The sequence below is a fragment of the Lactuca sativa genome, chromosome 2 (assembly GCF_002870075.4).
Source record: "Lactuca sativa cultivar Salinas chromosome 2, Lsat_Salinas_v11, whole genome shotgun sequence".
Taxonomy (NCBI): domain Eukaryota; kingdom Viridiplantae; phylum Streptophyta; class Magnoliopsida; order Asterales; family Asteraceae; genus Lactuca; species Lactuca sativa.
Window position 1 is genome coordinate 124,163,012 of NC_056624.2, and position 10,646 is coordinate 124,173,657.

Genomic DNA, 10,646 nt, shown 5'->3' on the forward strand with positions numbered 1-10,646 from the left:
CTTCAGAACAAAATGCAGATATTTTGACAAAGTCTCTTGGTAGTAGTCAACATGAATATATTGTGAAGAGATTTAATATGGTTAATGTTTTTAAAAGTAACTAAAAATTGTTTTCTGAAATTAATGTTTAGTTTGAGGGGGGGGGGGGGTGTTGAGAAAAGTAAAGGTTTTAATATCAAACTTAAACATTAATTTATAAAGGATTCAGGGTAAGTATTGTATTTTATATACTTGTGTGGGTGTTTTATGAAAAGTGTGCAGGTTATGTCGGATTTATACGCTGGTTATAATCCGGGTTATGGATGTATCCATGGTGTTAGTGACCCGGGTATATATTTGGTAGCTAGAGACTGTTTGTCTCATTCACATCAAGATATTTTACAGAGTTCTCTTTCTCTCGTTCTTTAATCATCAGTTTAGGGTTTGTACATGTTGAAGAGTTAGTTCTAGATTTACAGATTCAGTCGTTCATATGAGAGGGAGTGATTTATGTAGTAAGGTTTGAGTTGTAATTTGTTTGATGTATAAACCATCTAATTTATAGTGAATGAAATGATAAAGTTGGGAAATCGTTGAGTTGTTTAGATTTTTTAGAAAAGTCAACAGAAACGAGCAAGTGATGTTGTACTTCAATATTTGTGGTATTATTCTTTCATGCATTTCATCAAGCACCTTTGGTGCATTTTTCTTCTCCCCATTTTTTTACCAGAATACACATTCGATATATCCATTTTCTTGACCTGTGATTATTGTAACTTTAGAAAATTAAAGGATAAAGGTGATTTGTTGGTAATTAATGTCATTGATTGAAATATTTCGTAACAGAGCAGCATTGACATGTCTGAGTTTTGAAGATATCCATTTAACAACTGGATGAAGAAATCGCTTAATTCTTTCGTTATTCCAGGCTATTTGCATTATTTGATTACTTGTTAACGTTTGTGATTCAGTATGCATATGAGAAAGTGTATATTACCGCAAGACTCAGTGAAGCGACAACGACAGGCGGAGGTCGTTCGTGGACATCCTGTCAGTTCGAAGTGATCAAAGGATTCGATCGAAAGATTGTTTCTAGGTCTAACGAATCGATAGAACAATGAAGGTAGGATTTGATTTAGTAAATGAGGCGGAGATGTTAATCAATCAATAAAGATGAGGTGGAGACACGAACCGGTCGTCGGAGATTTTAATAGATCAACGAAGAAGAGACAGAGATGAGAATCAGTCGTCGAATTTGTTCTCTTTTGATGAACTGAATCGGTAGATTGTCGGCGTTGGTGTTAATGAATGAATCTTCTATGTTGATTATATATAGATTAACGAGTGCGGATAATAAATCTACGTTGATCGGCAACAGAGGTAGCGACAGTCGACGAAGGGAAGTGGGAGGTGGTAGAGGGAGGGAGGAGAGAGACGATCGATCATTGATGGAGAAGGAAGTGATGTGTAGAAGATGTGTGTGTGTGTGTGTGTGAGAGAGAGAGAGAGAGAGAGAGAGAGAGAGAGAGTAATTTATGGGCTTTAGATTAATTGGTAATTTATATTTTATTTATTTTTGAAAGGATATTTTTTATATCAAATTTACCCCTAAGGTTTATTGATAAAAACCGAAAATGCCATTAAATTTATTTATAATTACAATTATCTCATTTTTAATCTAAGTCATATATTTTTTTGATCTAACGTTGCACCTTTTTGTTCTTGATTCTCGGGAAACTTTGAGCTTTCAAATGATATATATATATATATATATATATATATATATATATATATATATATATATATATATATATATATATATATATATATATATATATATATATATATATATATATATATATAAAGTTCCATGAGAATATTACATATCAACACCATAAGACAAAATGGTGTTTTGTCACGTTCTTTTTACAAAGTCCTTAATCGAATAAAAGTCGAAGGAAAAACTTGATCAAGCAATGTCACATTGATTTAATGTTTGCTCACTTAACATTGCGTAGTGGTTGTTAATTTTTAATTAATTTAATTTATGTATTAATGAAATATGTTTTTGTAAAATATATTTATTTAAAAATATGAATATATATTAGGATATATTGTTTCATTTGGCTATTGCCAATCAGATTATGTAAATTAAAAGCCGATAGTATATTATTTATTAAAAGTAAAATATATTACAACTAAAAATATGTTAAAAGAATAATAATCATACTAATTATTATTATTATTATTATTATTATATATTATTATTATTATTATTTCTTTTGGATATTATTTGGCGTTCCGTTTTCCTCGTTCCCAGCTAACACCAATCCCTCTTCAATTATGTTGTTCTTTGTAGACCCTAACACGCCATTGACCGAAAACTGGAAAATATTTATATAAATTATCCACTTTTGCTGTTAGTTGTTCATATATATATATATATATATATATATATATATATATATATATATATATATATATATATATATATATATATATATATATATATATATATATATATATATATATATATATATATATATATATATATATATGCATTAATTACTTTATTAAAATAACTAAAATGATTGGTCCAGAATCAATCATACATGCACACAATAGATAATGAAAACATTTGAACCTAACTCATATATAGGGTTAGGTTATTTTGTTTTCACTATATATTATGTTTATGTATGATTGATTATGGACCAATCATTTTAGTTATTTTAAGAAAATAATTAATGCAGATTATATGTTGAAGATATAATGAATATTAATTACATCTTCAGCATTTAATATGCATTAATTACTTTCTTAAAATAACTAAAATGATTGGTCCAGAATCAATCATACATGCACACAATAGATAGTGAAAACATTTGAATTTAACTATATATATATATATATATATATATATATATATATATATATATATATATATATATATATATATATACTAGTTTATAACCCATGGGAATCACGGTTATACGATTAATTAAACTTTTAAAATAAAAACTAAAAATTATTAATAAATTATTAATTAAGAGATGTTTTTAGTTATATAAATTTTAATCTTTAATTTAAATAAATATGTGAAATTATATCACTTTATAATTTGTATTAAGTTTATTTTAATTTTTATTCTAATGTTATTAATTTAATGTAATTAGAGTGAGATATTTAAATTTTGAAAATTGAAATGGAGAATAAATAGGTTTACAAATGTCATGTATTAATTAGGAGATATAATATGATGACACATGTCAAAAGAAGAAAAAAATATGCATTAATTAGGAGACTTAATAAGATGACACATGTCAAATGGAGAATAAAACTATTCTTTTATTAGATATATATATATATATATATATATATATATATATATATATATATATATATATATATATATATTCGATAGAGAACCATAATTATGGATTTTTCAAGGAACCAAATCTTTTTTTCAATTTTAGAGCTTATTCTTTATCGAAAAAAAATCTAAAAATATCTAAATTCATATATTAACATTGTAAATGTGAAAAAATATTTTTCGGATTCACCGTGTGAATCCGGATTCACGTTGTGAATTTTCGAAGATTCACATTATGAATTTGACGTAAAAAAAAAATTCGAATTTTATATCATTGGAAAAAGGATAAAATTTATGAATTTCTGTATTTTAAGTTTTTTTTTTTTTGATAAAAAATAAGTTCTAAAAGTTGAAAAAACAGTTTGGTTCCTTGGTTAATTATGGTTCTCTATTGAACATCACCATATATATATATATATATATATATATATATATATATATATATATATATATATATATATATATATATATATATATATATATTACTGATTGGTTTTGTTTTGAGGTTTATAAAGTAATAATGACAAATATCGACAAGTTAGGGTTAGGCATTTAGCTAACAAGATGTTTATTAAAATGTTTCTAACAAGAAAATTTTAGGTTTAATCTCAGTCATATACTAATTCGTCGATCTAAATAAAAACTAATAGGCTTTTCTAATAGTAATTTACGTCTGTATTGGTGAACGCGGTGCGATTCAGTACGATTATTGGCTAAAACAACAACACTAACCGCAAATGCGGTTAATCCATTTTCAAAACTGGTTAGTGTGGTTATTTTTGTGGTGTGATTTGTTTTTTTTTTTTTTTTTTTTTTTTTTTTTTTTTTTTTATGTTTCGGTTATTAACCGCATGGATTTTGTGTGGTTTTTAACCGCAATTTAGAGTTCAAACGGTTTTAAGAGATAAACATATTACTTATAATAAGAATAAAAAAAAATAAAATATAAGACAATTAACTTAAATCACAAACAACTAATCTCTTATAAACGGGAAATCACTAGTAATTAACAATAAATATCTTAAATTGTGAAATTTCATCATTTTCCAAAGTTAAACATAACAAAACACCAAAACTTTTGTCATTTAGAATTTTATTCTGTTTTCATCCATGAAACTTGTCTTATTTTTAATATTTAATATATTAATAGTTAATAAAAAAATTTGTATATAATATATACAGTGCGGTGCGGTTTTTTTGCAGATTTTAAAAAATAATAACTGCACCGCACTGCAAATTTGTGGTTTTTGAAAAACTGGAAACATCACCATGGGTTTTTATGGCGGTTGCGGTTTATGTGGCTAATTTTAGTTGCGGTGTGGTTTTCGCTCACCCTACTGCACAATATAAAGTTTGAAAAACGAATCATTTTGCTAAAACGTAAAATAGGCTTTAAATAAGTATACTTTATTATTTTATTGCTTTTAATAAAGACATAATTTCGAATATGTCATTGCTAAATATCGTATTTGTATGGTCTAAAATCTAAATACCGTCTTTGTCATTCTTAATATTTTTTCTTAATATCATATATAACCAAATGTATTTTTTGATAATTTTTATTGATTTATAATTCTTTTTTATAATTTTAAATCATTATAATTGAGAAAACATTTTAAATGGACAATATTGTCCTTAGTTCTAAATTCCTATACAATACAACATATCACGTTGAAGGTAATTACGATTGCAGCCTGGGTTTATCCTATTGTAGTCTCTTACTTACAATCGCAACAACCTAGGGTTGTAAACGAATTGAATGTTCGGCGAACCGTTCGTGAACTGTTTGACGGGAAGTTCGTTTATGTTCATTTATTTAATAAATGAACGAACATGAACAAAAATTATCGTTCGTTTAGTTAAATGAATGAACATAAACAATGGTCTCATTCATTCATTTATGTTCGTGAACGTTCGTTTATGATGTTCGTTTACATTTATTTATGTTCGTGAACGTTCATTTATGATGTTCGTTTAGTTAAATGAATGAACATGAACAAGAGGTGCTGGAGTTCACCTAACTACAAAGCATAAGCTTACAAGGACCAAAAGGGACATATATGATCAAAATATAAGATCTAACAAACAAAATATCAATATGGAAGCTTTTTACTCACAAAGGTCCAGAAATAAAGTCCATTTGCTAGATATACACTTGAGCTCTCCACCAAAGCACTTTGCAAGAAACTTGGTCTTCAAGCACCACATCAAAATATGAGAAATGAGTCTTCAATGGCCAAGAACACCGAGAAAATTCAAAGGGGCTAGGGTTTTCGATACATTCATAACTTAATACAGTATATTCATAGTTTAACACAAAATGCATACACAATTTACAACTTAATACAATATATTCACAAATTAAAACTTACATATTACTTGAGACAACTCTTTAAACACCTTATGTACATTATTCGTAGTTTCCAATTTAGAACACATCTAATAGATCTAGTGGTGGTTTGATAGTAGAGAAGAAGCATTGGTGGTGTTTAATGATATAACAAATATGGTGGTGTTTGGAAATGGTGTTAAGTAGCAGATTTGGTATTGTTCACTAGCGACGATATTTCTCCAGTGAAGTCAATGCCTTGAGCAATGAGGATTCCGACAAGATCTAGTGCTTCGAAAAATATGGCGCAAAATTTTGTTAGGGTTATGAAGAAGTTGTCTAGGGTTCCAAAATTGGATCTGGAACAGGAGGCAACGATGTCCGATAACAACATCATCAGGCTAAATAAGAGATAACATCACAGGTCTAGGGTTCCGAAACGGGAGTCAACAGAATGAAATGACCAAGTGTGGTGGTGTTCAAGACCTTTGTTGAATAAGTCAAAAATCGCCAGAGAAGTTAACACCACATCGCTAGAACGAGAGGCAACAGAAGATCAAATTTTTAAACCACTTTCATAAATATACAATTATATCTTAAAAAACTAGATCTGACATATTTTTCATTATCTCATCATTCTAAAAAATACATCAGTGTCTTTAACGAAATAAAATATTTTAATATGTGATTTCTTGACTTCATAACTTTATTTATTGGAGCTTGTTTAATGCCCAAACGATCTTTCATTTAATGGTTGTACAGAATTAAAACGAACACAAAGAACGAAATTGAAATTTCAATATGAAAAATTCAGTAATAAAATTCAAAGTCCTCAAAGAATATACAAAAACGTAATACTTATATATATATATATATATATATATATATATATATATATATATATATATATATATATATATATATATATATATATATATATGTGTGTGTGTGTTTTTTAATTCGTAGCAACTCGAAATTGATTAGAATATAACCATTAACCACTACTCCATATCTATATATCTATCTATATCTATATCATCTTATCATATCATCATTTCATACTATATTATAAAGGAAGTATTTTTTTTCACCACATTCATTTGAAATTCCCATGCATTTTTCCTTTCACCACATTCATTTGAAACTCCCATGACTTTTCAAGTTCTTTCTTATAATGATTATAAGTTGGTTAATAAGATTAAATAAATTTCGAACCTAAAATGTAATCATATATAAACTAAATTTCAATATTAAAATAATATCTTTACTTCTCTTTATAAAGTTATGTTTTTTAACTTTTTACATATTATACTCTATTTATTCGTCTTAATATATTGTTGGATGTAAACCATTATCATTTTAAAGCTACAACTTTTGAACAATTTGTATAAAATCTTTAAATTATAAATTTAAATATAACATTACACGACAAATTTAAATATAAATTTTAGTTTAACTTAAGCAACTCAAATAATATTATATAAATAGTTAAAAGTGATAAATTGTAGTGTCTTTCTAATAATGATTATAATTTGGATAATAAGGCTAAACAAATATCAAACTTAAAGTGTAATCATAAATAAACTAAATTTCAATATTATGATAATATATTTACTTATACTTATAAAGTTATGTCTTTAACTTTTAACATATTATACTTAATTTATTAGATTTAATATGTTGTTGTATGTAAACCATTATCAATTTAAAGCTACAACTTTTGAATAGTTTTGACAAAATACTTAAATTGTTAATTTAAATATAACATTACAATGTCAACTTAAATATAATTTCAGTTCCACTTAAAAAAAACTCAATGAATATTGTGTGAATGGTTAAAAGTGATAAATTGTAGTGCTAAATGCAAAAACTAAATTATAGTCTCAATTTAACTAAAATATTTCCTAAATATTTGTATAATCGTTAAAAGTTTTCAAATAACTAGCTTAAAATAATTTACAATAATAATAGTTAAAAATAACTTTATATAAATGATTATATTGTTACCTACAAAATCAAAAAACAATGTCTGATGTTTTAAATAATTATAATTATAGAAATTAAAACGATAAGAAAATAAGATTTTAAAAATTAATTAACAATAACAAAAACTATAAATAATATTAAGCCATATATTATATTAAATTTTATTCATGAATAACTCGCGGGTAGAAGTCATTCAAACGGTTGAGATTATACAGTTATAATAGATGTATATATTATCATATAATTCAAAATAATCAATATATTATATCAATTTAGTATAAACTATTATATCAAATATAACAACAACGTTATTGCTATATTTAAAAAAAAACATATATTTGTAAAGATTTCAACTATATAAGTGTTTCTGCGCAACGTACGGGCATACACCTAGTATACTTATTAAGGAAGGATTTTTCCTTTCACCACATTCATTAAAAACTCCCATGACTTTTTAATTTCTTTTTAATAATGATTATAAGTTGGTTAAAATAGTATCTTTATTTTTACTTATAAAGTTACGTCTTTAACTTTTAAAATATTATGCATAATTTATTAGTTTTAATATATTGTTATATGTAAACCATTATCATTTTAAAGTTACAACTTTTGATCAGTTTGGATAGATACTTAAATTGTTAATTTAAATATTAGGTCAACTTAAATATAAATTTTAATTCGACTTAAACAACCTAAAAAAACAGTTTTTAAATAGATAAAAGTGATAAATTGTAGTGTCTTTCTAATAATGATTATAAGTTGGTTAATAAGTTTAAATAAATATCAAACCTAAAGTGTAATCATAAATAAACTAAATTTTAATATTAAAATAATATATTTACTTCTATTTACAAAGTTATACTCTTAACTTTTAACATATTATACTTAATTTATTAGATTTAATATGTTGTTGTCTGTAAACCATTATTAGTTTAAAGCTACAACTTTTGAGTAATTTGGATAAAATACTTAAATTGTTAATTTAAAACATTACATGATGACATTTTTCCTATCACCTCATGCAATTGAAACCCCCACACAAATTTCCAAACACCTCATTCATTTGAAACTCTCATGACTTTTCAATTTCTTTCTAATAATAATTATAAGTTGATTACTAATGTTAAATAAATATTAAACCTAAAGTATAATCATATAAAACTAAATTTCAATATTAAAATAATATCTTTACTTCTACTTATAAAGTTATGTTTTTTAACTTTTAATATATTATACTTAATTTATTAGTTTTAGTATATTGTTGGATGTAAACCATTATCTTTTTTAAAGATACAATTTTAGAACAATTTATATAAAATACTTAAATTATTCATTTAAATATAACATTACAAGGTCAACTTAAATATAAATTTTAGGGATAATGACTTAGGAGGGTAAATAGGTTTTCAGTTTGTCCGTATTAGGTCACTAAGGTTTTTTTTGTACGTATTAGACTAATATGGTTGTTCTTACCGTTTAGAAATAGTCATTTTTACCGGTTTCTTCCTGTTTAACTGGTAAAAATGATTATTTAAAAACGGTAATAACAACCATATTGTTCTAATACGCACAAAAATACCTTAGTGACCTAATACGGACAAACTGGAAACCTAATTACCTTCCTAAGTCATTAACCCTAATTATTTTGAAAACATGCTCACTAATCAATCTGACCGACTTGTTTGACTGAAAATAGTTGCTTCCATTTAAACTTATCACACAACCCTTCCAGAATTTCCAGGTCCAAAAGCTCATGTGATTGATGATCTTCATTACATAAATATGCAACATTTTAACAATAACTTCTTTTATGTCATTTAAATTTTTACATGAACACATCCATATGTACAAAAACAATCTCACTTTGATACCTCCCATCAATGTCTACATTTGATAACGAATGAAAGTTTAAAACCAACAGAGACTTTGCAAAGGATGCTATTATCAATTATTTATAAACAACAAAACCACTACTTCAACTAAGAAACTGAAGTTGCAAAATGAATAAAAAATCAGCACATAAACAAACACATACACACTATATGCAGCACATGAATGGAAGTTTATAAAGCATGAAACTTAAGAATTGCAATGGGACTCTATTAGCATCAGAAAAGGGAATTAGGGTTTCAGAGAAGATGACGAAGGGTTTAAAAATTTTTTTGGACCATTTCTTGATTTGTACGTGTCATCGTTGCGCGGGGGCCATGCTAATCTTCTTTGTATCGTTCAAATTTTATCGGATGTCCCCGAAGGGACGACTATAGATGAAGAGCTTCGCCATATAGAGGAGTAGCAGGTTCTTCTTTTGGGAGATATGGGACGACGCGAGTTATAAACAAACTAGTTTACTGTTGATGGTCATATATTCTCAATGTCTTTAAAATTAGGGTTAATGACTTAGGAGGGTAATTAGGTTTCCAGTTTGTCCGTATTAGGTCACTAAGGTTTTTTTTGTGCGTGTTATTACCGTTTAGAAATAGTATTTTTTTTACCGGTTCAACAGGAAGAAACCAGTAAAAAGGACTATTCTAAACGGTAATAACAACCAGATTAGTCTAATACGCACAAAAAAAACCTTAGTGACATAATACAGACAAACTAGAAACCTAATTAGCCTCTTAATCATTATCCCTAAATTTTAGTTTAACTTTAACAGCCTAAAAAATATTTTGTAAATAGTTAAAAGGAATATATTGTAGTGTTTTTATAATAATGATTACAAGTTGGTTAATAAGGTTAAATAAATATCAAACCTAAAGTGTAATCATAAACAAAGTAAATTTCAATTTTAAAATAATATCTTTACTTCTACTTATAAAGTTATGTCTTTAACTTTTAACATATTATACTTAATTTATTAGATTTAAAATGTTTTTGTATGTAAACCATTATCAGTTTAAAGCTACAATTTTAGAACAGTTTGAACAAAATACTTAAATTGTTAATTTAAATATAACATTACAGTATCACCTTAAA

General features: G+C 25.9%; 1 non-coding gene across 1 annotated transcript; it reads right to left on the reverse strand.

Annotated features, from left to right (window-relative positions):
- Window positions 1-9,819: 9,819 nt before the first annotated feature.
- On the reverse strand, window positions 9,820-9,926 carry LOC128132524 (U6 spliceosomal RNA). The gene has a single exon (XR_008230568.1). It is a non-coding gene; the product is annotated as a U6 spliceosomal RNA (small nuclear RNA).
- Window positions 9,927-10,646: the final 720 nt, after the last annotated feature.